Source organism: Anas acuta, chromosome 3, assembly GCF_963932015.1.
Source record: "Anas acuta chromosome 3, bAnaAcu1.1, whole genome shotgun sequence".
NCBI lineage: Eukaryota > Metazoa > Chordata > Aves > Anseriformes > Anatidae > Anas > Anas acuta.
The window spans coordinates 46,080,745-46,107,349 of NC_088981.1; the positions used below are offsets into that span (position 1 = coordinate 46,080,745).

At 36.5% G+C, this 26,605-nt stretch overlaps 1 long non-coding RNA gene across 3 annotated transcripts in view; it reads left to right on the forward strand.

Moving 5' to 3' along the window:
* LOC137854012 (uncharacterized) overlaps positions 1-26,605 on the forward strand; it is a 56,265-nt gene that overhangs the window by 16,526 nt on the left and 13,134 nt on the right. For all 3 annotated transcript variants that reach the window (XR_011094876.1, XR_011094875.1, XR_011094877.1), the window contains exons 3-5: positions 13,215-13,364; positions 15,509-18,105; positions 25,636-25,866. This is a non-coding gene — a long non-coding RNA (uncharacterized lncRNA). The remainder of the gene's footprint in view (positions 1-13,214; positions 13,365-15,508; positions 18,106-25,635; positions 25,867-26,605) is intronic.

The window sequence follows — 26,605 nt, forward strand, 5'->3', positions numbered from 1 at the left end:
TAAAAAAAATAATAATAATAAAGAAGAACATGCTTTTACCAACTGTGGCACCACCCTGCAGAAGCACATTTTCTTAAGTGTGTGACTATTTCTTTTTCTCTCCCTTCCTGCACAGGCCCAGTACTTGATTCCATGTAGACATACAAGAGAGTAATTGAAATAGCACACATAATATTGCTATACAAAAGCAATTGTTTTCTCACTATTATGATAAACACTGGGGATATTAAGAAAAAGGAGTAGAGCCCCTGGAACAATCTACCTGTGAATAACTTGTCAGAATGGATTTTAAACTGCTAAATTCTTTAGTCATATAGATGTATACCTATGTATGCATGTAACTTGTAAGAAATCCCAAACTTCCCTGGCAAGGACAAGACTCTTATCTAACTGTTAGAAGACCGTTTATTGAATCTAAGATATTTCTTCTAAGGAAAAGTAGTGCTGTTATACTGGCTTCTAGATTATCTTTTTTTTTTTCTCATCTTTTTTTTTTTTTTCTTTTTTATTTTATTTTTTTTTAATCAATATCCAAAGTTCCTTTACTGACCAAATTGTAGATTGATAGATTCCTATGTCAGAAGGAACCATAAAGTCATCTGAGCTGGCATGCTCTGTGAACATTTCAACCTGCGTAATCTTCTACATTTACAGTAATTGCTGGTATTGTGAAAATTGTTGTGGTGTTCTCTGAAAGACCTTGTAAGTACTCATAAATATTGGAGACAACCATGGCATGCGGTGTCAGCACCTGGCTGCAAGTGCAATTACAACTTTTGGTTAATAGCCTGGATGTCCTTGCTTTTGACAAACTGGAAAGATTTAATGAATGTAATCTGTATTCCGTCTTTAATTTGGGGTAGGTGATAGAAGTAACTTTTCTCCTCTGCCTCCATCCTATGCAGACTTTCACAGTAAAGGCTGATCAGGGCATAGGTATGGGGTTAGCAGGTGTGAATCAGGACATTTTGCAGGCCCTGAGGTTTCTGGTCTGGTCTCTCAGAAAAAAAAAAAAAAAAAAAAAAAAGACCAGCCCTGAGCAGTAGAAGATTGAGAGGCTCATGTTAGTCTTACCAGAAATGTAACCTCTTCAGTGACTTTCTGTTGAATTTTCTGTGTCTCCCTCAATGCCCACAGAAGCTGGTGGCAGGTTTTCTTATCCCAGAATATCTTAGGATATTGCACATTGATGGAGCCCACAGGTGACTTGACCTCTCCCACTTGCATCCCCGACGATGTGTTTCTGGGCTCTCTCCAGAGCCAATGCCAAGAGGCGTCATGACTTTCTTTGGTGCTTTGTCCATGGTTGCTAAAATGAAGGCACAAGACAGTCTGCCTTCCTGGGCTCCTTGCTGGCAACTGGCATTGGGCTTCTACAGAGAGGGGAGACTGATTTCCAAAGTCAATCGTGTTCTGTGCCAGTGTTGTCTTATCTAAATCAGGCTAAACCGGTGTGAACTCTGAGGTGACCACAGTCCTCCCAGCAGTCAGTGGCACTTCTGTTACAGAACTGTTACACCAGTGCTGCTGAAACAGAAAGCCTATTTTTGTTGTGTTGACTAGGTATTCCTGTTCTCAGTGTTGTGTTTACTCAAAATATTGCCAAAAAGCCATGCAGCATGAAGAGCCAAGAGTGAGAGATTTGCAGGTATTGGGGGTGGATGTCTCTGCAAGTGTTTGAGGAGGGGAAACAAGTCACATTTCTAAAGTTCTTTCATAAATATCTATAGTTTTTTCTACAAGATGACATGGGTGAAAGTTTAAATTAATGAAGCACAAACTTTGCTTTCTTCTATCAGAAATTATCATGTATCATTAAGCTGTTTGTGAGTTTTAAAATCTCTGAGATTTTTTTTTTGTTGCTGTTGTTTGTTTTTTATTAATTGGGTTGTTAAATTGAAATTTAGGGATGCGCTGGAGTGCTGGTTCTCAAAGATTTCCTCCTCAAAACACTTCCTCTGCTGGGGCCACCAGATCCAGTATTCACCATCTGCTGATGGTTATCACAGATTGGCATTTGAAACACTGGAAAATTAACTCTTCTTGAGATGGTTCTACTCTGGACAGAATTCCAGAGGTATTTGCTCTGAGGCATTTTTGTTTGTTTTGTATTGTTGTTTTTCCCCTCGAACTTGGACATTGTTTTTTCCATTTTCCAGACAAGACAATTTTTAGGTGATTTATTTATTTATTTATTCCCCTTCATAGATAACATCATAGTGATTAACAAATAAGTCTCCTGTTAAAGAAGATCTCCAGGTACCCTGTGTGGTCATCCAGGCACTCCTTTCCTAAGTGTCAGAATCTCCACCTTCCAGATGTAAATTTAGTCAAATGTCTTTCCTCTGTGTTCTAGTAAATTTCACATTGAAGAGGTGTCTGATGGATCTTCGCTTTTTGACCTCCAGTTTCATATTGGTTTTATTTTGTTTCTATTTAAGCCTATTCTGAGACACCGAAGACATAGACCAGAGATTGTACTAATAGATAGGCATACGTGTTGGTTATAACTGTTAAATATGTGGGTCAGGCATCATCTATGTGAACAAAAGTTTTACCCCAGTACAGAGAACCAGACTTCTGTGTTATTTCATAACAGATTCTGAGAATTTTGGTGGAGCTTTTCACAATGGAAAATTTTACTCTATGCTGTCAGTAGAAGAGTAAAAACAAGAGCTTTACTCTTGTTGTCAGTACAATCAAAATCAATACATATAGTGATTCTTATCAGCTATCTCATATCACAAAGCAAACTTCACCTGGGTTTAAAATATTAATTATTCTTGTATTTACCTTTGTATGTAGAATACTAGTTACTATTTTATAGACAATAGGTAGCAGTGATATCTGATGATAATTACAGTTGTCGGGTCCTTACCAGGTTTTAAATTTATGGATACTGTTGACATATTTTTTGAATTCATGACAAGAGACATTTCATTTCAGTATGAAGATACTTCAGTATTAAGTAGGTGTAAGTTGGGAGAGCTATATTGCTTTAAACCAGCAAATAAACTGTGTTTTTGATATGTGGACAAATATTTCCTTTGGGATACTACATTGTGCTGATAGTATTTTGCTTCTGCTTCGCTTCTTTTTAAACCTTACTTTATCTTTTGTGGTGCAATATTCTGCTTGAAGCTGGTTTTAGCCATTACTTTAGATAATGCAGTTTTAGAACAGAATGACTCAAACTTTGTTCCTAAAAATAACAGGATTTATACAGGTTCAGTGATTGTAAAGGTTGTAAACTCTTAACTTCCAGTTCCATACTCACGAATCATTTTACTGGTTATTTCTAGACTTCTATTGATCTTTCTGATTTTTTTTAACTGCTTTGCCAGGTAGCTAGATAGAAGGCTTTCATGTAGAAGAATTTGAAAATCAAAAGCATTACTCATTGTTTTGCTCATTTTCATAATTCTTCTTTCTTTCCTCCTTTGTTTTGTAAATTTTGGATTATTAGTTTCTTTGTAAGAGAAATATATATATATATACTAAAAAAAAAAAAATCACAAGCCCAAATCACTTTTGCTAAACACTGTTATTTTTTTATTGTCTTTTTTGATTTTGATTTTTTTTTTTTTTGGTGGGGGGGTGGTGGAAGGATGGTATTGTCTATAATGTTGTTAGAATATTTGTTCACTACTACCTAAATCATTATGGGGGAAATCTCTTCATGTGAAAATCCTAAGCAGTTCAGTGTAATCTTTTCTAGAATGCATAAAGTGTCTTCAACATTTCCCAAACTCAATATCTGAACAAATACTTTTATATGCTCCCCAAGGCAAGTGAGAGCTGGAATTTAGTTTAGTTGGTGTGGTGTGTGGTGTGGGATTTTTTGTTTGTTTGTGTGGTGTGTTTTGTGTTTTTTTTGTTTGTTTGTTTTGTTTTGTTTTTGTGTGTATATGTTGTTGCTGTTGTCTAAAACATCTCTAGGAATAAACTCAAATTTTTTCTGAAAAAATATTGCAGACACTGGCTCAGAAAACAGACCTCCAGTTTCCTGTACTCCAATTCTGTTAAGGAATGAAATGGTATACTGGGAATACTTTGAGAACTACATGTGGAAATCTGACTCTGTCTTGTCCTGTAACCTGAAAAACCTTAATCTAATTTATTATTTTTTTTCTTGAAGACTTAGCTTTGCTATTTTACCATTCTCTAGAATGCTTGTTTCTCAAATGACAAAAATGAAACAAACAAGCAAACAAAGACACACACACACGAAAACATAATGCATATAGCATCATTATACAGGTAGATCACTAGCAGAGTTTGAAACACTTGCTAAGCAGTACAAGGCTGCTAAGACCTACCAAGTCAGCATGCTGGAAAAATTATAGAAAAAAATGTTAAAAGGATGTACTTCAAAGACTTTTAAGAGAGTTTGAATCTAAGAAATAAATAAGTAAGAATTTATTTTATTAGGGTATTTTTTAATATAAATAAGCAGTAGTCAAGAACAACTTAATTTTGAGACCATTGATCTACTTCAGGTTTTATTTTCCCAACAACATTTGTGAAGTACACAGCACATAATCTTCAATAACTGGAAAAAAAAAAAAAAGGTTTCTTCCTTGTCCATTTAGTGAACTTTAATTAAAGGGTATTCTGATCAGAAGGAGCCACAGCAATGAAGAAAATGATTGTGTTTTCCTTTGGGAAAGAATTTAAGGTCCTATCTGTAGTTTTAGCTGTGTACATAAAGTACATATCAAACAGGATTCCTGACAGGAAATGCAGATATGTACAGTGGCTCCTTCAGAATGTATCACAGCATGCAAATTGACATGTGAAAACAGCAATTATTTATAATTCATAGTTTAGTTCAATTTATTATTGGGAGTAGCATTACTGTAGTAATTAGAGGCAAGCTGTGGACCAAATTCTCACTGTGCTTAGTGCTCTACCAAAAGTGAGCATAAAAGTGTTAGAAAAGCATTACAATATAAGTACAAAACAAGTTATGAATGCAGAAGAAAAAGGGGCAACAAAGATACAGTGAGAAAACTTTCAAAGTGGTAAGTGGGACTTCTGGTATTTTAACAGTGTAATTATTGTCAAGCTTTTAGTACGTATTGCAACAGAGGGGTGTTTGGTGGTGGAGTATCAAGAAAGATAGTGAACGTGACTCATGATTTATGAAGATCATCTAGTTGATGAATTGGGAAAAGCTGGAAAGAGGTGCAGGTATGGATGAAAAGGTCACTCAGCCTCTTGGAGCTAATTAGAGATGAAAGATGAGGTGTGAGCCCTCTGTAGGACTATGCAATAAAGGTAAGTAGTTTTGTCTTTTATCCTATGGGGAAGTCAGACCCCACAATGGGATGAAAAGAGAGTAAATGACATGGCTGATTGAATGATTTAGGAAAATTATCATTCTCTCAGTGATAAGCCAACAAGTAAGCAGGACAAGGACTGGATTAGCTAAGCCCAAAGAAGCAGGATGAGCACATTAATGGGTGATTAAGAAAGAAACATGTTAGAGGTAACAACTGTTTCCCAGTGGAAAACAAACAAACAAACAAACAAACAAAAAACTATAGATGTTTGAATTACAGAAGAGGATAAAATACTAGTTTTAACAGAGAAGTTGTTTAGGCAGCTGAGGAGGTTGGACATGCATAGGTTTGTTTGGAATCAGAGAGAACTTTTTTTGGGGCTCCCATTGCTCTTTCAGGTTTCTACTCCAGGTGAAAATGAATTAATGGAATTAGCAAATCATAGAATGGTCTGGGTTGGATGGGACGTTAGTTAAAGAGCATTCATTTCCAACTCCCCTGCCATGGGCAAAGGCACCTTCCACTAGACCAGGTTGCTCCAAGTCCCATCCAACCTGTCCCTGAACACCTCTAGGGATGCGGCATCAGCATCTTCTATCAACAATTAATTGATACGAACAAAAAACATACTTATAGTTGTAGGTTTGTTTTTTAAACAGTTTTCTTTGTTGAAACTGCTATTTTTGCAGACATTTTCCAAGACAGAACAGTCTGGGAAAGGACCAAGCAAGGAAACTTTCTTGGTTACACTGAACTTAAAGGACATTTTAATCGGCTGTATTGCTCCTGTTGACTGTAAGACAGTTTTCCAGCTGTGCCAGGTTAGCCTTGTCAGATAGAGCAAACGTAATACCAAAAGTATGTGGCAAGAGAATTATGCATCTTATCTGATTTAAATGTATATAACATCGAGCACCTAATGTAGATTGGCATTGTAGACCTTGGGCAATCCGACTACAAGACATGCTAGAAGTCATAAGAATGGCTTTTCACCATTTAGGAGAACATGAGATATGATGCAGAAATATTTTTATCTGCAAATTAAGAGGTGTAAATAGGGTTCCCCTATTTTCTTATCTTTTAGATGGTGTAGTTACATCTGTGGACAAGTAGAAAAATAATTGATTGTAAGGCTGCCAACTTAGTCCAAAATAGCTTCTGAGAAAAGATTGTGCCTGGAAAAGTTTAAACAGGAGAGTGATTTATGTGTTCTCTTGGATTTGATTGTGGTCCAGGGTGGTCTGAGACATAGCTCCTAAGCAGTGTCTTCAGTGGAGTAGTAACAGTTTGAGCTAGGTTGCAGCTGGAAAAACTAAAGGGAATGAGAAAAGCTGCAGCATAAGGCAGGGTGAGGGCTCAAAGACGGGAAAACCAAGTCCTTCCTACAGTCCTAATGGAAAAGAAACTCCATCCCAGGTCTTTCCCATGAAGGAAACTCAAAGTTGAACTTCAGTTAATGAAGATAACTGGAGGGCTGTGTGAGTAACTATGGACATGGACACGCGAAAGGTTTTGACTGCCTCCCAGATGCTTTTCATATAAGCTGGGATCTGATGAAAGAGAACTTATTTCTGCACGGCTCCCCTCCTCTGTCTTCAGTAAGAAAGAGATACAGAGGAATATGGAATAACAATCAGTTATTCCTGAATAATCAAAACCTGTTAGTAATTCTATACGAACTACTTGTATGCACATGTCCTGAAATGAAAATAAATAATTCAAAGTAGTAGTAGATGGATCACATCAGTGGAAGAGGCTGGCTAATCTACCTTCACATACCTGTGGCTGAGTGTTTACTGAACTGTGGACAGAGTGTAAATTCCCATTGTAACTTACCCCACAGTTACTTGCTTCTCTGCCCACACACCTCAAGGTATGTTTAATGTGAGGCTCCCTTCCCATCTTTCCTGCTGTCTGGATGTAATTCTGTTCACTTTTGGCAGACTGTGACACATTAATCTCTGTCCAGCCCTATCCCTTACAAGTAGAGAAACAGGACAATCAGGATACTTAAGACTGTGGCTTGTAGAAACCATGACTGTCCTAATCATGAGGCAACGGGTGTTGGGTAAATTCTTATACTGTGTTTCATCACCTAATACATACAGTAGAGCTGACAAATCTCAAGTCTTCTACCTGGAATTCATTGACATCTCAAGACTTAAGAACTTCATACAGTTGCATTTTGCTTCATTACGTGCATAGTTTACAACAGCACTGTTACTATTTAGTAGTGTGGAATGCTTAGCATCTGGAAACAGGTGCACATGCTCTGTGATTTAATGTAGAAACATGCCATTTTTCAGTTAATTCATATTTATCTTGGAGAACAGTTGCCATTTTTTAGCCAGAAGAGAAGGGTCGTGCTTTTAAAACATGGCATTAAATTAGGAGAAGGTGCATTCAGGACTTGGATCACATCATAGCTGAATTCCCATAATCAAATTAGAAAAAATACAAAATGTGCTGTGAGTTCACCGGAACATATGCTTCTCTAAAAATAGCATGTTTGGCACTATGATAATCAACTTATTGTTCAGAGTCCTTGTCAGAATCAAGAAGGGGAAAGAATGTGAGCACTGACAGTTACTCGAGTCATGAGAAAAATAGCACAATGTACTTATTTTATCGTGAATGATCTAAAATTGAATACAAATTTTAATGATGAAAATTAATAAATGCAGAAGAATAAATATTTTTTCCCCAATAATTTTGGTATATATAATACCCCAAACCTGCAACACTTAAATATAAATGAATATGTCTTTTTTGATGACAGTTCTGATCTTTTTGGAAGTTAATGTTAAGGTTGGTGACTGTCTTGTTTTGGTTTGGCTTTTTGGATTGGGCTGGTGTTCCCCTTACAGTTCAAAAAATAAAAATAAAATAAAAAAAGTTTTTTAAAGAAAATTCCCCAAAGGCAAATACCTTATTTTCAAGGATGATTGTTGGAAAGAGTTACCTTGAGATCAAGAATCCATATAGAGAGTTTAAAGTTCTCTTTGCTAAACTGATTCAATGGTAAGTTAACATTTATTTTGCTGCTGCTGCCTTTTTTTTAATGAATTTTTATAATTTGTCTTTTTCCTTTCACTTGTTGAACAAATGTGATTTCTCAGACTGAATATAATAGATATCTTTCTATCTTGGAATATTCCTTTTTCCTGATGGACATGATTCCTATAAAATTTCAAGTTTTAATAAAGCAAATTCAATAATATTCTACATTGTGTGATCACTACAGATTCTGGTAACTGCTTGCTCCTTAGATATTTAATACATGGAAATTATTTCGTTTTGAATGCAGGCTTGTTGTTTCATATCTTTGGCATGTGGACTTCTTCTTTTTGCTTGAGATTAATTTTTTTTTTTCCAAATTTATTTTTATTCTTTAATCATTTTATCCTCAAGGGAAGAAATGTGCCTTTCCCCTTCTTTTATTCCTACAGTAACATTTTAGCTCTACGTTCAGGATATTTATTTGACCTTTCATATCTCCAACATCTAACGACATTTGTTTCATTAGCTTTTGTAAAGACAAATGACCTTTTAACTCTTAAAAAATAAAATAAAATAAAATAAAAGAATCCAAAGATCTATTTTCAACTTTCTTTGCTCTCTTTTCTTGCTATAAAGTTAAGCTTTGCTCTTTCCTTTTACTTACTTTAAGGACCTAGGATGAAATCCTAGCCCTCATTAAGCCAGGGAAAATATTTCTGTTGACTTAGTCATGTCCAGGTTTGACTATTGGTTTTATTATGAAGGCAACACTGTTGCCCATATTTACTAGGACCCGAGGTAAAGATGTGTCGAGCTGTGATAGAGGAGGTATCAGGAAAAGGGACTGAGACTGAGAGGGTTGTTGCACACTGGAACAGGCTCCACAGGGATGTAGTCATGGCACCAAGCCTGTTGGGGTTTAAGAAGCATTTGGGCTGTGCTCTTAGTCGTATGGTCTGAAATTTTGGGGGTAGACCTGTGTGGTGCCAAGAGTTGGACTTGATGATCCTTATGGGTGCCTTCCAACTTGAGATATTCTACGATTCTGTGATACTCTTAAAGATCTCAGTGTTTACTTTGCCTTTTTATCCCTCTTTTCCTTGAACTGTAAGCATGAAGGTTTTTTGTTTTTCCTCTTGGTAAATTGTGGTTCTATGACTAGAAGAATTGTTTCAGAAGATATTAACTGAGATTATCATCAGAGTTCGAAAATAATGTTTTCTCATTTTAAAAAAAAAAAAAGTCAAAATGTGGCTTCTTATTCAGAATTGGGAAGCACTATAATTCTTCATAAACTGAAACACGAGTAAGTCAGTTATTGTGGAATGTGCCTGGGATGTATCAGATTTACATACAAAATCATCTGCCTCTTGCAGAGAACAGCGTCCCAGTTTCTGGCAGGTAGATTAACCATGTGGCTCTTCTGGTAGATGAGGAGTCACTCAGTGCCTCCCTGATGGGGAAAAATATGAGCTCTGAAGACAAAATCTACAGAAAATGGAAATTGTCTCATGGAACTAACAACAAAAGAAATGTTTCCATGATTCTTAAATATACCAGGTGATTCAAAGAATATTTAGTTAATTTACTGCAGGCACAAAATGAGACAAAGAATGAGAGGGTGAGAGAGCACTGTTATTACCTTCTCAGGTTGAATTCTTATACACGCTTGAAGTGTGTCATCCTGTTTTCTTATTAAAAAATAGTAATTATATCAGAAAAACCCATACAAAAGCAAGACCTCATAGTCCAGTGAAATTTTAAGGGACACAAAATAACTCTCCCTTTCCTTTGAGATTCCTATTTAGATGCCTTATTATTTGTTATAAGAGGTACATCTGTGTATTCCCATGACAATATTCTTATGATTTATTTTAGTTTATTCCTTTGGGAAGATGAATACATAAATAATTAAACTATATATAAACTGTGATTCAGAACTCTAATTTTTTACTGTGGTGGTCTGCCTATGCAAAATGACAGACTGGCTAGGTAACAGATTCATGAAAAAAAGTAAACACTTTCTGTGCTCTAACGTTTGTTCTTAATCACAGAATTTCTGTGGGCAAATCTGAAAGATCTGGCTCCTGAATTTTATTTTGTTTAAAAATTAGGAAAATTTATTACTATTCCTGCTATAAATGTGTATATGTTTTAGCTCATTTTAATGGTTCTCTGATTAAATGTATTGCTATCTTGCAGGGACTCTGGTATCAACAGGTGGGAAAATTAATCTCTGTATGACACGATGCAATATTTTTGTTCTGATTTCTCTGGTAAAACATCTTAGGATCTGGATTTTATTTCCCTATGTTGTCTTATTTCCAATTGAAACTGATAAATGCTTTAAAAAATAGGAAAAGAGAGAAAATTATTTCCATATTGTTTTAGGATGTGCTAATGTAGCTTAATAGATAAACTATTAAGACTAAGACAAGTCGCTGCAGCCTATCCTGTTATATGGTGTGTATATCTACAAGCACGTATTGTAGGTAGCATCTCTCCAAAACCTGCAAAAAGACATCTGCTCTTCAACTGTATTGTTGCAACTAGATGAAAGTCTTCAAGACTAACAGCAATTGGAAATTGCCCCCCCTCCTCCCTTCCCCCTCGAAAAATGCTGGTTCAATAGAAAAGGGGCTGGTCTTCGACCTGGGACCTGTAAGAAATGAAGAACATCATCGTGCCCTTGGGCTGTGAGGCTGATTGTGTGAAAAAGTCCCTCTGCATCTGTCTGATGCTTACATTAATGCTTACATTTGTTGCTGTTTCTTAGCCCCCTTCCAGCACTTTGTAGCTCTCTGGAAACTGAAAAATTGCTCTTTACAAGTGTTGCGGACTCTTTGTGGGGTCTCAAAAATAAGAGCCAAATGCACTTCTCAACAGTGTGGTGAAAAAGGGAACCATCATTGCAAAGCTTCTTTGTGCTTTTTCTGATTTCTAATAAGTATAGCCAAATATTTTGAAAATATTTTTCCGTAATTTCTTTCATATAGATAGAAAATCCTATAGATGACTGAATTAACTTAATAGGGGTGGGGTGACTGTGTGACTGGAGTTTGGCTTCTTGAATGTATGAAGCAGGTTGACTGTTTATTGTATCAATAATTCATTTTACAATGTTGTGTTTGGTATTTTTGTTGTTGTTGTCAAATCATATATTTTCCCACATTCTTCTACCCTTGCTAATGACAAGCAGTGCATGGTCTATAATTCATGTTGGCTTGTCCTCATGAGATATTTTCTCTCTTTCACTCCCAAAAGGAATTGTTAAGATAACACGTTACTACGGAGTGTTAAAGATTTAAATTTACTAGGAGGCATGGTTTTAAATATTTCTTTTTTGTCTGTGTGTGTGCTCATCATAGAGTTGTTATAGAAGTACAGAGTTTTCTATCACTACAACATTAAAAAAAAAAAAAAAAAAAAAAAAAAACTCTGCCTGAACTAGACCAAGAAAAGTCCATCTCTAGACTATTTCAAGTCCCTTGAGGCTATATCATGGTTTCATTCATCTGCACTGTATCTGTAGTAGCATCAACTCAACTCTAAAGCACACAGCATATGTCAACCACCCTAATTCTGTCTCTCTTGAGAAAATGTACTACTGAAACTGTGTCCAGTTTCATTTTAAAAGGAATTCTGTTGAAACCTTTGTAGGAGTAGAAGATGCAGTTGATGATTTCTCATTGACTCCTGTAACCTGTTTCCTTTTTACTAGATGGCACGCAGTGAACACAGGCTGTCTGTGATATTTACTCCTGCAAAAACAGTATGTGCACATCTCTTTTCCTCATGCACATTTATCTGGATGTCCTAAGCTTGCTATTGCTTAATGGTGATGGGAGTAAGTCCAATTTGTATAGGGCAAACGCAGAAGGCTCACTACAGGCTTTTCTCAAAACTGCCTCTAAGAGATCCTTGCTCCAATGTCTCCAAATATAGGAAATCTCAGTCTTTTGACGTTACCATGAAATGTGGATGGCCTGTGATGTCAGTGAGGAACAGTATGCTCCAGCTGGATTAGGATAGTCTTGGTTAGCTCCCAGGAAAGGAAACTGGACTATCCAAAGATGGTATGGGCTTTTCTTATGAAGCAAAGTAGATATTGGAGGGTTGTAGCTCCCTTTGGCTTGCTGATGCTCCTTGGGCTTCATGTGGAGTGCTACAGCTTTGTTTTGGTACCAGTGTGGACCTTACTGTTGCCAGAAATAAGGCTGAGTGAACAACATAAATGACCTGAGCATGTAGTAAATCCTCTAACTTGAGGATAGTGGTTTTGCTCTTGTTTTTCTCTTTGTTTTTCTCTTCTCCAAATCCCCAAACTCAGCTAGCAATAATGACTTGAAAAAGGAGCCACTAAGTAGAAGTCTGTGGACTGTGGTAAGTGGCCACCATGAACTATTTTGGCCTTAAATTCCAAAGAATTAGTTGATTGTATGCATCCAATTTATAATGCCACTCATCTGCATAAAGAGTTCATTGCCACCCCTGCCTACCCTTTCATAATGGTCCTGATGGGTTAAATGGTTGAAGAAACCGGTTTATTTCATGAGTTCTGTAAGTGTCTACATATTTTTACATTCATCCAAGGGAAGAATGGGTAGAATAAAAGTATTGTGTTTAGAAATACATTCCTGTTTTCTCTCTTACTCTATTTAATGGCCATAACTTTGCATTAAGCTATGTTTAAGGTCTGGTATGTATCCTCCCTAGTTCACACTCTCAAAAGACAGCAATCTGTATTGTTCCTTTGATTTCAGTGGAGTATGCCATTTATATATCAATTGTATAGGGGAAGTATAATGAAGGGTATGTTCATTCAAAATCAAAATTGAATACCTTTCAATCTGTCCTTACCCTCTGTCCTCTAGAATAAACTGGAACTACTTGCATTGATTCATTTTTTTTTTTGTTTTGTTTTTGCAGGATACTGAAAATGTACATTACTCTGGGATATATTATTTGGAATTAGCATAAATTTTGCACTGTCTGTTTGTCATTCTTCCTCATGCCTGCTGTCGGAAATGCGTCAGGAGACAAAAGCAAGCCTAATTGACAGCTCTGGGGAGGCTGAAGGTAGGCTGTGACCTGAAATGAGGACTGTTCTCATAATGAGAGACAGCTGAAAGATTATGTATAAAGAGCCACTAAAATAGATTCCCTGGCTCTTATTCATAAACCAGCAGATGGTAGCAGAGTCTACAGATCTCAGAGAAGGCAAATGTATATTAAATACTGTAACTGCCCTCATTCATTTGCCATTCATCTTTACTTGTCAGCCTCTTCGTAAGTTCCTTCTCTAGTGCTGACCCTGAAATTGCATCATTTAATCTGGAACCATATATCGCCAACATTTCCCCTTTCTATCGCATATCAACTGCATTGATTCTGCTGCACTGTGGACCACTGATAGCTGTAGGCACGTCTCTGTAGAAAAGAGAGATTCATAAAATGGAATAGAGGCAAGAGGAATGGATGACTTGCTGGTTTGAAGGAGGCAGGGAGAAGAGGAAGCGAGAGGAAAGAGGCATTTGTCAGTCTTTTCACCCTTCTTTCATGTGTATCTCGAATTATAAATGGCCTATTACTTATACTTAGGAGTTGCCAGAGTGCTGAGCCTCTAGCATAAGAAAGCACAGAGAAGACACAGGTCCTCCTTAGAGTCTAGTATTTCAACAGAGGTGCTGTGTATAGAAATGAGCCAGAAGAATATGTTTTCTGAGTTGAGACCAGCCAGTATAATGAATGTGTGAGAGCATTTCTAATTAAATGGGTTTCATGGTGTGTTTTTGAGATGGGATTTGAAAGGGGAGGTGGAAGGCTTTAGTTTGTGAAGGGGGGGGGGGGGGGGGGAGGGGAGGGTAGTATTCTTGAAGTGAAGACTCATGTATTTTTGCTGCTCTTGAGTCTGTGCCCAAGGATGGCAGGGCTCAAAAGTTCTAATATTGTCAACAGTTAGTCATGTTGAAACTGCTGTTGGGATGGGAGCTACATGCTGTGAGCCTGTCTGCAGTGACTGGTGAAAAATGTGCTTTCAGGAGACACTGACAGACCAAAGAACCCAACATGCCAAAATGATTAAGTCAGATATACCATTTTATCTCTTGATCTGCTTTTCCTCTGAAGGGTCAGCCACAAGATAATAATAAAGCATCCTGAAAACAGTATGCATGAAAAGACAGCGTTATAAACTGCATGCCTACATAAAGGATGCAAAATGCTCAGTTCGATGTCTGTTTCCATTATATTGGACAATCACCTCTGAGGCCCTGGAAAAAATACAGGAGTGTGTTTTTTTTAGCCCATGGCCCCTAGCAAGAGTCTGGGAAGTGCTTTCTTTTTAGAGGTGTTATAACAGTCACAAGCTCTAGATGGTACTATGGAATCACTATATTGTGGCCTGCCTTTTGTAATGGTCTCTTACTGTTTTTTGGCTTCTACAAAATGTAGGGAAAACAGAGCAGCAAAATGAAGTCAGCAAGAAACCTACCAAATAAAAAATAAAAAGGTCATAGATTTTTGTTTCAGACTCCATGTTTAGATTAGCTTTCATTCTTATATAATGGGCTAGATGTTCTAACAGTGCTTAACACATTAGGTTCTAGTATTAATGAGTTATGCTGTAGTGAGCCAACGTTTTCATTACATTTACTGGCAAGAAAAGAAAAAAAGAAATGATTAATGCAGGATTCCCTAAGAGAAAAACAGTTTCTTTCTTGTGGTTCTGAGTTTTTTTTGCTTGTGATACATATGCAGTGTGTATGAACATCTGTGCACATGTGTAACTTCGGAGGCATTCTGTATTGTGAGGATAAAAGTTTTCTGTCAAAGTCAGCAGACAGGGTCCTATGTGCAGGTGTGGGAACATTAATTCAAATAAAATAAAATAAAACAAAATAACAACAGAAGCTGCTATCCGTACACAATTGCTCATGACCTCTTGCTCCATAATTTAGTAGTAAACGGGAACCCTTCACCATTCCTGACACCAGGAGGGATCTATGCTTTCTACAAGAGAGTGTGAGTCCCCAGCCACTTGTCTGTTCTGTTCTAAGGGCTGCCATGCTGAGCTCAAAGAGACAGTAAGATCAACAACTATATCAACAACAATAAAATATCTCTAAGTATGTAATAAATGCTGTAATATGATTTTTTTTTTTTTTCCAGAATGCTAAAGAAAAATAAAATACAAACTCTAATGCATTTGCTTTATTCCACAGAATCACATAGTCATCTAGGTTGGAAAAGACCTTCAAGATTACCCAATCCAACCTCTGACCTTATGCTAACAAGTCCTCCACTAAACCATATCACTAAGCTCTACATCTAAACATCTTTTAAAGACCTCCAGGGATAGCGACTGAACCGCTTCCCTGGGCAGCCTATTCCTAGACATTTTAATTCAAAAGTAAGGATTTCTTTGAAAGTCTTGTGCACATAATCATACTAGAACTCTATAAAACTCCAGTTGAGACAATAAGTGAATCACAATTAGTGTGTTTTATTTTCCAAATGTTATTTTACCGTATATCTGGTACTTGCTACTGTTACACAAACTCCTAGTCTTAATCAATGGTTATTAATATACCTGAAATTCCTGACAATCAACCGAAAGTAAAATCTCTAGGCTGATCCCAGCAAAATGAAGATAACTGAATCAAAGAAGAAAAGTCAGAGTAGTCAAATTTTGTCCTTAGAAATTCCTATGAGAAATTAAGTGTATATATTATTAGGGGAGTCTTTGAATAATCAGTAAAAAGGAATGTTTATCTGAGAGGAGGAAAGGTCTAAGATAATGTAGACATTAATGTTGTCTCTAGTTGTGGATGCCTCGATTTTTTATTTTATTTATTTTTTATTGCATGATGGTCAAGAGGCAATAGTTGCTCTCTGTCACAGATTTCTGAAGTGTGGGACATACACTTTCAGCAATGGGGAAAATTCATTATATGTATCTGAAATGTAGCCTCTTCTACCTTCATGACTTGAGCTTTCACTCTATGCCTGCATGTGCTGTCTCTGTTCTACACTGATTTTATACTTATCAGTCTCATCGGTGTAGTATTTGGGAGCCTTCCAGTACCTTTTTTGACAATGTAACTAACATCTGTCATCGTTTCTCCCAGGAATAGATTCATGTTGAGTGTAATGCTTGGGTTTCTGATGTATGCAAAGCTGTAAGTGTAGTATGCAAACTTGAAGATGTCTTTTTTATCCATTGTGTTCTGTGTTGCTTCTTTTTTTTTTTCTTTTTTTTTTTTTTTTTTCTCACGTGGTCCCAAGGTTATTTCTAATATTTTTGTTTGTAATTTATGTCATTCTGAAAATTGTATATGAAAAAGCTGTACTTGGAATATATATGTGTGTGTGCATGTACTAGTTTATTAAAAATATTGTTTGAATTTTATTCTGTGATTAAAAACTTGAAAAATACTAAATTCACATGAGAGAACACATAAGAAAGATGAGATGCAAAAGCTACCCAGAAACTTAGAAGCAAATGAAGATGTTGAAGCATAAAGTGGTTATAGGTGCCAGCTTTGTACAGCAGGTTCAAGACTGCATGGCTATACACTTGGGTGTGTTTGAGCCTTCCTAAATTCTTTGTCTATATCTCTATGACCAGTTAGAATATTTTCAGCTGATACAAAACAATAACAGTTTTGGCTGCCTTCTTCCTTCTCCAGTTTTTGGTGTGGAATTCATTATGTGACTGTTTTGAGTTTGAAGTGCAGCAAATGTGAAAGCTATTGATCAGAACTTCAAATGATAATCAGTGTTCAGTGGTTGCCAAACATCAGTTTATGAATTTATTTGATTCCACATGCTTAACATTGAAGGAAATAGTAAAGAAACAGGATTAATTGGGCTGAAGGTATTAAATCTGATAATTATTCTAGGGTAAAATGTAAACATTTGCAACATCTGTTAAAAGCAAGAGAGAAAAGCCTTCCAGTCACCTTAATGTGTGGGATATCAGTTTCTTCACATTCTTGGAGATCGAAAATGTCATTGAATGAAACTTTGCCTACTAAAACAGAAGAGCAGAGCATTGTTTGATCTTTCAAGGGAGACGTGTTTGATGCTGTTGTCATAAAATCCCAGCAATAACGATTAAATCTGTGTCCCAGGCCTTTGAAGTTCAATTCAGTTAATTCAGTAACAATGTTTGTTTGTATTTGATAACAAAATAACCATGCTTTTGTGCCACGCACACAGATTTTTATCTGTAAATATACATATGTTTATAGGTGTATGTATGTGCATTATGTGTGTGTGCATGTATATATGTATCTCTGTATTTGGGAAAAAGAGTAGTTTTATTGCCACTCCTATGCTTAACATACAAAATATGAATCAAGATAATGAAGTCTTTCAAAGTGGTAGAAATGTGAAGCACTCTTTTGTGTGTTAGGAAGTATGGCAACACTTTTCTGTAAAGATTTGCAACAGTGAAGCTGTCATACCAAATCAGATGTGCAGTCTCTCTGATCTTCCTTCCCAGGGGGAGCCAATACAAGATGCTTCAGAGAGAAGTGGACAAAACTCTATCCACACCATTTTGAAAAAAATATGCATCCTTAATATTGATGCAAAACCCTGAAGCACAGAGTCTTATTCAAAACTCTGTTTAAGAATTAACTCTTAGAAACAGGAATGGTCTCATTTACCACATAAATGTATTATTTCCACGGGATCACAGAAAATAAGGCTGGAGGAGTTGAGAGATGCTATAAGTCATCCTTTCCATCCCCAATGTAGATCAGCTAAATCCTGGGCCATTCCTCACGGTTGCCTCAACGTTCCTGAAAACAAGGTTAGCAACAACGTACACTCCACAACCTCTAAGGCCAGGCCTTATTTTGGTGCTTAACTACCTCAACAGTCTCTAGATGATGATATAATAATAATAAAATTAAAATAAACAGTAGGGCTAGTGACATACTGTTTTGTGTGGTTATTTATTTCCACGGGCACACCAAATTGTTCTTTCTTTCATCAGCAGTCATGTGTCCTTTTGTGTGGTGTAGAGGAGCAGTCTAACAGATAGGGGAGCAAAACTGCTTATGGGTGCTCCATAGTAAAAGTGACTGGAGCCATTGAAAGTGGTAGTGTTGAGGTGTTGTCTCCTGCCACATGCTCATTGCTCCTGCTCCAGTATGATGGAGTATGGATGGTGAAAGGGAAGATGAGTCACATCTTGCAGGTTTCATGTTGCAGCCTGGTGAATTGGCTTAGTATGGTACATTTCTGTCCTGGTTTTGGCTGAAATAGACCTCTGTGTGTCTGGCCTGTGATGGTTGCTGAGTTCATCTTTACTCAGTACCACAATGTAAAGTGTTCAGCATATTTGCCAAGTTGATTCCTGGGTTTGAGATTAGGCCTTTACTGTGCTTTGCCAACATGTTTTATTATTATTGTTTATTTATTTATTTATTAATGCTTAATCAGCACTCGTGTTAAACTAAACCATGTAGATGTTTCCATCTTGCCATGTTACTTCCTTCAAAGTGGTAGAAGAATTAAAAATGATGTGCTGAGAGTCTTTTCTTCCTGTATTTTGTCTTGTGTAGTTTTCTCTAAACCACTACCAGCTTCTCTGGGTATTTAGAAGATGATAATGCTTGGTGTAACAACAGTGAATTAAGTTTCAGAAAAACACTTAACACCGATTTCGAAATTGTGAGGGTGTACAAATGGAGCTAGGCAGCTCTGTTTATATGACTTATATGACCTGATATTAAAATTTCATGTAGTTACTTGGTTAATTGAATTTAAATAAGTGTGTGGTTTATTAAGCTGTTCATTAAACTGGGGCACTCTTTGAAATCAAGGAATCCTAAGGTCAAAATATTTTCAGACATCTACATTTAGATACGATTCCTTAAAATGAGCTACTCAGTGCTTTGAATATGTTAGTGAAGAAAAAGTTGTTGGTTGGCTTGATAGACCAGTAAGGAACTGAGATTTCCCATCTAAGCAAAAGTGCCCCATTCTCCATGGACATCCTAAGGATAGAAGCAGCTCATGGAGATGTAATTGTGTATTGCTTACCTGGAAAATAAAGACTATTCATTTTGTGTGTTAGTGTGGGAAATTAATTTTTTTAATCAAGATGGAAAAAAAAGTCAAATCACCCTGTTCCTGTATTAATGGGAAAGAAGATTCAAACCAAGTGACTGTTCTGCAGGTCTTCATGGAAAAAAAAAATAATAAATCTCAGCAGCCCAATAAATTGTGTGTTTTATTATTTGGTATTCCTCACATAAAAAGAACACAAATGAAAAGGCCTGACCTTTTCACGGGCAGCAGCAGAGCTCTGACAATAGTCAATACTTACAGCTAATAGTTGTGCAATTTAAGATCTGCTGTATAATGATACATTTGTAAACAATTTTTTTTTCTCTTTTCCTAGAGCAATGCGAGTAGCAAACTACTGGCAGTAGGTATAAAAATAAAGTATTGCTTTCCTGATGGTTGTTATCCTCAGTCCTATAATTAGAGTTGTGGTGAAATATCCAGGGAAGATGCTGATAAGGGAGCCAAAAAATATATAAATAGAAAGGAGCAGACAGTCATAGTCTTCCTGTTGGCCTGAGCACTGCACTAAGTAACCCCTGTGCTGTTCTTCACTGATGCTCTTTTGACAAAAAATGTAATATGGAATTTTTGGAACATATTGTGGTGCTTGGGGACCATAGGGTACATTAAAAAACAAGAACAAAAAAAAAAAAATAGGAACTGAAATGAAACATGATGTGTTGATGTAACTATGCATCTAGCAATGTCCAGATGGACTGACAAGATTGGAGAAATTCAAAACCGCATTTTAAAATAGAAATCTTCCCCTTCCCCCTGGTTAATCCATTTTTCAATGCCTTTTTTTTTTTTTTTCCAAATAAGTTTTTATTTCATTTCATTTATTTATTTTCTAATGATATGACTTCCAGTTTCCCTACAGGTAGAAGTCAGCAGACACTATTTCAGGACCTGCACATCTGGTGCCTCATAAAGGGATGTGCCAGAACCATCCAAAATGTTTAAAAGAGTGCTTAGACCAAACACCTGCTATCAATTCAGGTGTAGAGAGTGAAAGAACCCAATTAGAAATAACTATGGGGCCAAACTCTAGCAGATGTTCAATTACCCTTGCTACCTACCTTGTGACAGACTGAGGGTGCAGTTGGTGTTGCATACATACATTGTTTCACGACTGGTTTTGAGTTTCTATGTGTAATGCCAGCTGCACTCAATGATCCTACCTCTTGCCTACAGCTATCCTGTTTGGGATGCCTTGTTGCATAATGTGTATTTCTGTGCATTTTTGTTTGTTTTTACTCCATAAGTTAATAATGGAACATGGTAGGGCTGGGAAAAATTTAACATGATCCTTCCAGTGTTATTCAGCTGTGTAGAAATCCTTCTTTACTTTACACACAGAAAGGCTTACATTTTACCTCCTTAAGCAATGTGGAAATGTGGTTTTGGCTCCTGACACCTGTGCTGTGAGGTACAGCTCTCTGTGTGTTACACCTGACAGGTGTAACTATTGCTTTATTAAAAATAAGAAGAGATTCTGGACAATGGCTTAGTGCACTTACCTTCTCCAGTTTGACTCCAGGTCGTTGCAAGGAATGATTTCAGTATTTTGTCATTAGCTTAATCTAGTAACAAATTAAAAAGTGTGTTCTATCCTTCCGGGGTAGAAAAATGACTTTTTTATTCCTGCACAGCTGCAATTGAGGGAAACAGAAATTAATATTGCTGCTAAATGTAGATCTAGGCTGGAAAGATGCCAAAGTCTCAGGGTAAGGGTAAAAACTTGTTTGCTTTTGACAGGAGATAGGCTTTAAATTTACTTCATAAGTTGATGGGTTATGAAATGGAGTTCTGGAAAGCTAGCAGATGGGAATTAATTTTTATTGCTAAAATTGCATGTATAATGTTGGAAAAACAACCAGTGTACAAAGGAGTGCCCTGTCACTGGAGTGGAACACTTGGTGCTGAACTGGTTACAGCATTTTCATCCTCAAAAGGCTAATGAAAAGATGACTCTTTCCTCCTAAGGAAAAGCTGTAGATTTGCAAATAAGTGAAACAAATGAGAGCCTACAAACTCTCTTTTAGGAGATGTAATATTTTAAAGCAATTTTGAAAGAAAATGCTTCATTTTTGTCATATTTTAATATTCCTTAGCCCAGGGTAATAAGATGCATCAAACTCAACTCTAACTATTGTAACCTTGGAAAAGTTTCCTTTTAGTTTTAGAGAGCTGAGGAGAATTGTAAAAGCACCTTGAGGGGGTGCAGAAGTCTCTGGGAGGCTGGAAAGGATGGCAGGTTTCTTCTTCTCATGAAAGGGCCATGTTCATTAACAATGGTTGTCAGTAGCAATTCATTCCTATGGGCTTCTCTTTTCATTGCCCACCACTGAGTCCATAGGAGAACTGATGTATGAAAAGAAGTGATTCAGCTTCACAAAGGAATGAGAAAGCTGGTTCAGTTTAAATATGAACAGTACCAAATCTTCTCCTGACCTTGTCCTTGTCCTAGCCATCTGTTTTTCCCAAATTGTTGTGCATCTCTGCATCCCTTTTCTCCGAGCAGTGTGTTTAGATGTCCCAGAATTCATTTGTGGGTTTGAGGAGACAAGCACTTGTGGCACAACTTCTAAAGTACAGCCATCATTTGACCTTATGTTTCATTGATTTTCTCTGTGCTCAGTTTTGTTCAGAACAGGGTGGTGTATCATGCTTTCACATCAGCTTTTAATTTCTTTCTTGCCTTCCCATAACTTTATAAGGGCAATAATTAGAAAAGCACATTCATATGAGAAAAATATATGTACATTTCACTGTTAGCATGTATTAAAAGTTGACTTCAATTCCTGCCACCTCTGAAAGAGATTAAAAAGGAAAATATTTGTATGCTTTTCTGAGTAGTTAATATGTGTAGCATTTCAGTGCTTTAGTTACTTTCTTACTCAGCACTCTGTCACAGTGTTTATTGGTAACAGTGGTACCAAAGATGAAACTAATGCAGCAGCAGGCAGGAAAGAGCAAAGAAAGAAATGGGAGATAGTGTCTAATGTGATGCTTCTGATGTGATGCCAGTGCCAACCTGCTCTTCCCCCCAGAAAACAACAACAACAGCAGCAAAACTAAAAGCAAACTACCCAAATAATAACAGGGGCAAGGAAAATCTTCAGTGTGTTTTTAAAAGGTTAAAGAAAAATATTCAGAAGCTGCCCTATCAGAAAATGTAATTTCAAAAATGTTATTGAGAAAACAAACAAACAAACACAAAATCCTCAAACTTGGCTTTTTTGTTGTTGTCATTTTAGTCTTAGCAAAGACTGAAGCCATGTGGTTCATATTTGTCTTTGTGTATGGGGCAGTGAGCAGGAGAGGAGGGAAATATTTTTAAGAAAAAAACAAAGCTCTTTGAAATGATTTTTTTTTTCACATGAAAAAACAAAATCAGTGATAAAAGTTGTGAAGCTGATAATTCTGGCTTAATAAGTGTCAAAGATGTCCTGAAAAGGGAAGATTGGGAAGGGAAGTTGTTGCTAGTGACATTTCAGACACAGTTTTGCTACCATTCATCACTGCTTTCTTTAATTTCATGAGCTTTTCCTGGGAAGAAAAAAAAAAAAAAAAAAAAAAAGATTTAGCAGTTTGCATATGCTGTTTTGCAGCTGAACTTGAAATGTGCCGAGTAACCACAGCTGAAGGTGGTGGGAGTTATGCAATCTCAGCATCTTTTGGGATCTGGCTCTGTGTACACGTTCACTATGCAAACAGCTAATCAAGTTTCAAGAGTGATAGCAAAAGAAGTTTATTCTCCTTCCTCCAAAACCTGTTAATTTCCTAGGATTTATTGAGTCAAATGTTGTATTTATGATGTTCAGTTCCTCACCTAATCAAAACTAAACACTTAATTTTACACTTCATACCTCCAAAAAGGAGGGTGAATAATTTGTAATGAATAATTTTATGAATTTGGCCTTTTTCTCTTTATGAATTACCCACAAGAGATCATGACTTCTCAGAGCTAGTTCCAGTCTGAATGAGTCACTGAATAATTCTTGGTCTACAACAATTTGATGTGAGGTTTAATATTTATTTTTTCAGCTGTTCTGATTGGACTCATTGACATATATTATAATTGCCAACTCAATATGTAGATGTCCTAAAATGATGCTTCCAGACTGACTCATCACAGGCTACTTCAGCACTTTCTATAACTTGACTTTTTTGTTTGCTATTTGTTTAGAAAACTACTGTCAGCAGGCTTCTTTTTAGTGTCATTGATTGAAAAAGATAAACTTAGATAAAATCATCGGTTAGTGATCTTGATGGCCCACATAATAAGGTTGAGAAGTAGCTAATGCTATGAAAGCTTGCATGCCTTTCAGATAGAGCAGTGCATTGTAACAACATCCTTGAATTTTTGAAGCTGAGGCAGAGAAGATCTTTTAGTCTCACATAGCCCTTGTTACTACCTGGATCAATATCTAGAAGGTCAATTACTGTCCCTCATCAAAGCTGTTTTCTAAATGAATTTACATCATGATAGGTTGTGGTTAGAACAAAAGCATAGCTAGTGGTTACTTTTCTTCCCATAGGTGTCCAAATACTTAGAACTGCCTCTGTTTGCTGTGTTAGCTCCTTGATGCAACCTAGTGTCAAACACTGATATACAGTGTTTGTCCGTCTCTGAGGGACTAATAAGGGCTTTGGTAGATGTCAAGCTTTCAAGATAGATGGACAGCCGTTAATCCAAATGTTTTGGCTTTTTATAGCAGAAGGAACAAATACCCAGTGCATTCTGGAGCATGTCAACATGTTTGTATTTCTACTGGCATTCTTTAAGTCTTATCCCGCAGCAAACCATCAGAATAAAACAGGTTGCCTAGTTATATAGGTAGATTTACTCTTTAGTCCTCAAACCCTTTTGTGATATGAGAATTAACAGGACTGCCAGAGCAGCACAGTTGGTGATCTGGAAAGCTGTTAATATGAGAAGAGCCTTAATTTGTTGATAAGATCCAGAAAAAGCAGATAATTACTCATGTAGTTGCTAAAGACGTAATGTCATATCATTCATATCCCTTGCATAGACAAAGAATATGTTAGACTTTTTTTTTTTTTTTAGGTTCAGTTGGTGCTTGAACTATGTGTATGTTAGCAATCAAATCCAGGAAATTTTACAGATAACTCAGTGTGTCAGGATTTTGGGGCCAAAGATTTTGACATTTGGACTTAGGTGTGTTATGTATGTGCCTTCATTTATTAATTAACCTTTTGATAGATTATATGTTTTAGTACTATACAAAACTTCTGTATGTACTCCATATTAATCCTAACCCATATTCCAGATCATGATCATGGAAGGATCATTTATGTTCTCTCTTTTTATACATATATAAAGTTCTATCAGGAAAACCTGTGGATATAGGTTTATGCAAAACAGTTGAGCATTGGTGTTGTGTGGACTATACAACTAAATTGTATAATTTTCTTAAACTAGTACAATTTAAGCAGAAATGTTGAGAACAAGAAATGACTTTCTGAGCTGGTACAAATCAAGGTTTCATCTAACTGGTCTCCATTTCCTGGCTGTTCTGCATAAGAAGGAAAGTTTTTGTTTGTTTGTTTGTTTTGTTTTGTTTTGTTTTTGTTTTTGTTTTTTTTTTTTTTGCAAGATAAAATATCATAGATCCCCATGTTGTGTCATTGCAAATATAATCTGTTGGACCAGATGCCTTCTTCTAAATTGTAAAGGCATGGTGACTGTTTTAGTGTGATCATCCGTGTTCAGATCATAGGATTTCCTGGGATGGGACCTATATGAAAGCACAGGGGTATGTGTCTGTTTGTGCACGTGCATGCATGCTTGGAAATGGGAAGGACAGGATGAATGAATTTATTTTGTCCATGGGGCAAAAAATACAGTTTGAAATTCAAAGAGAAAAGAGGTTTTACCAGTATGAGACAACAAGTGTGACAAAGTTAATAAATCTTTTATAAATCAGGACGATTGGTATTTAGACATTATCTTGAATGCAAAGCTAATGGAAAGTAACATGGACAGGCTATCAGTAGACTCTTCACTTCAAATACATGCACTCATATGCATAGATGTGCACACACATCAAACAAAGACAGAAAACATGACTGCAACTACTGCATTTTGAGTTGCACCCATGGAAATAATTAAGCTTGTCTATTTTATGTGAAAATTTGTAGTTTTTCCAAAGTATATGAATGGAATAGACCTGTCTTCCAAAACATCTAAGAGAACCATCTCTACAGAGCTATTATTTCTCCTTTTTATTATCTGCAGACAATTTCCACTGTGCATAAAATAGCCTGAGTCAGGAGCATCAGATCAGAGATCACCTTTTTGCACCCAGCTGCTGAAGCTGTCATCGTACTCTGGGTACATTTATTTAACCAAAGTAACAGGGCAGTGATCGCTGCAGAGAACTGGAACTTCCTTTCTTCATTCAAAGAACTAAAGTTGCTATTGTTGTAAAAATATCGAACTAATTCTTTTCCACCAAAGGAACACTAGGTAAGATAAATAATGTTATTTCTCCTTTTTCAGAAGGGTCTAATCCAAAGTAGTTCAATAAATTTGTTAAGTGGCTATGACTTCAACAAACGTGAAAGGTCTGAGAGTGCCTGAATCATCTCAGGGAAGTGTGTAATATGGCCTGGCAGCAGTCATTTTTCATTGTTTACAAGCTCTAATAAAACATGGAAAGCAAATGTCAGAAACATAAATAATATCATATCCAAATGTTTTGGAGATATTAACACTTGAAGAATAGCACTTTAAATGTTCAAGCAGTTAGTTAGATACTGACTAATTCTTATAACACATCAGTGCATTGGGAGAGTAAAGGTATCTGTTGGAGATGAGAAAACTGAATCAGAGAACATAGATGACTGGAGTAGAGGGTGGGATGTGAAGTTTATCTGTTACTAACCCTTTGTCTGTTCTTGGTCATGCTGTGTAATGCTGGCTGCATGTTGGAAAATTGCCTTGACAAAAGCATTTTTTTCAGACAGCTGTACAAGCTCAGGTTGTGATGGGTGAGTTGTATAGTAATATTCCAGGGCATAATTTTTCTGTGTCTTTGGTGGTATCAAGTAATCATGGGATGTTCTAGTGTAGACTTATGACTGTTGCTTCAACATTTAGTAGTCTGACATGCATTGAAATTATTACCAAGTAGAAGTACTTATTAAATATACAACTGCCATATCAGATGGGCCCATGAAACCCTCTAGTTAGGTCTTTCTGTCCT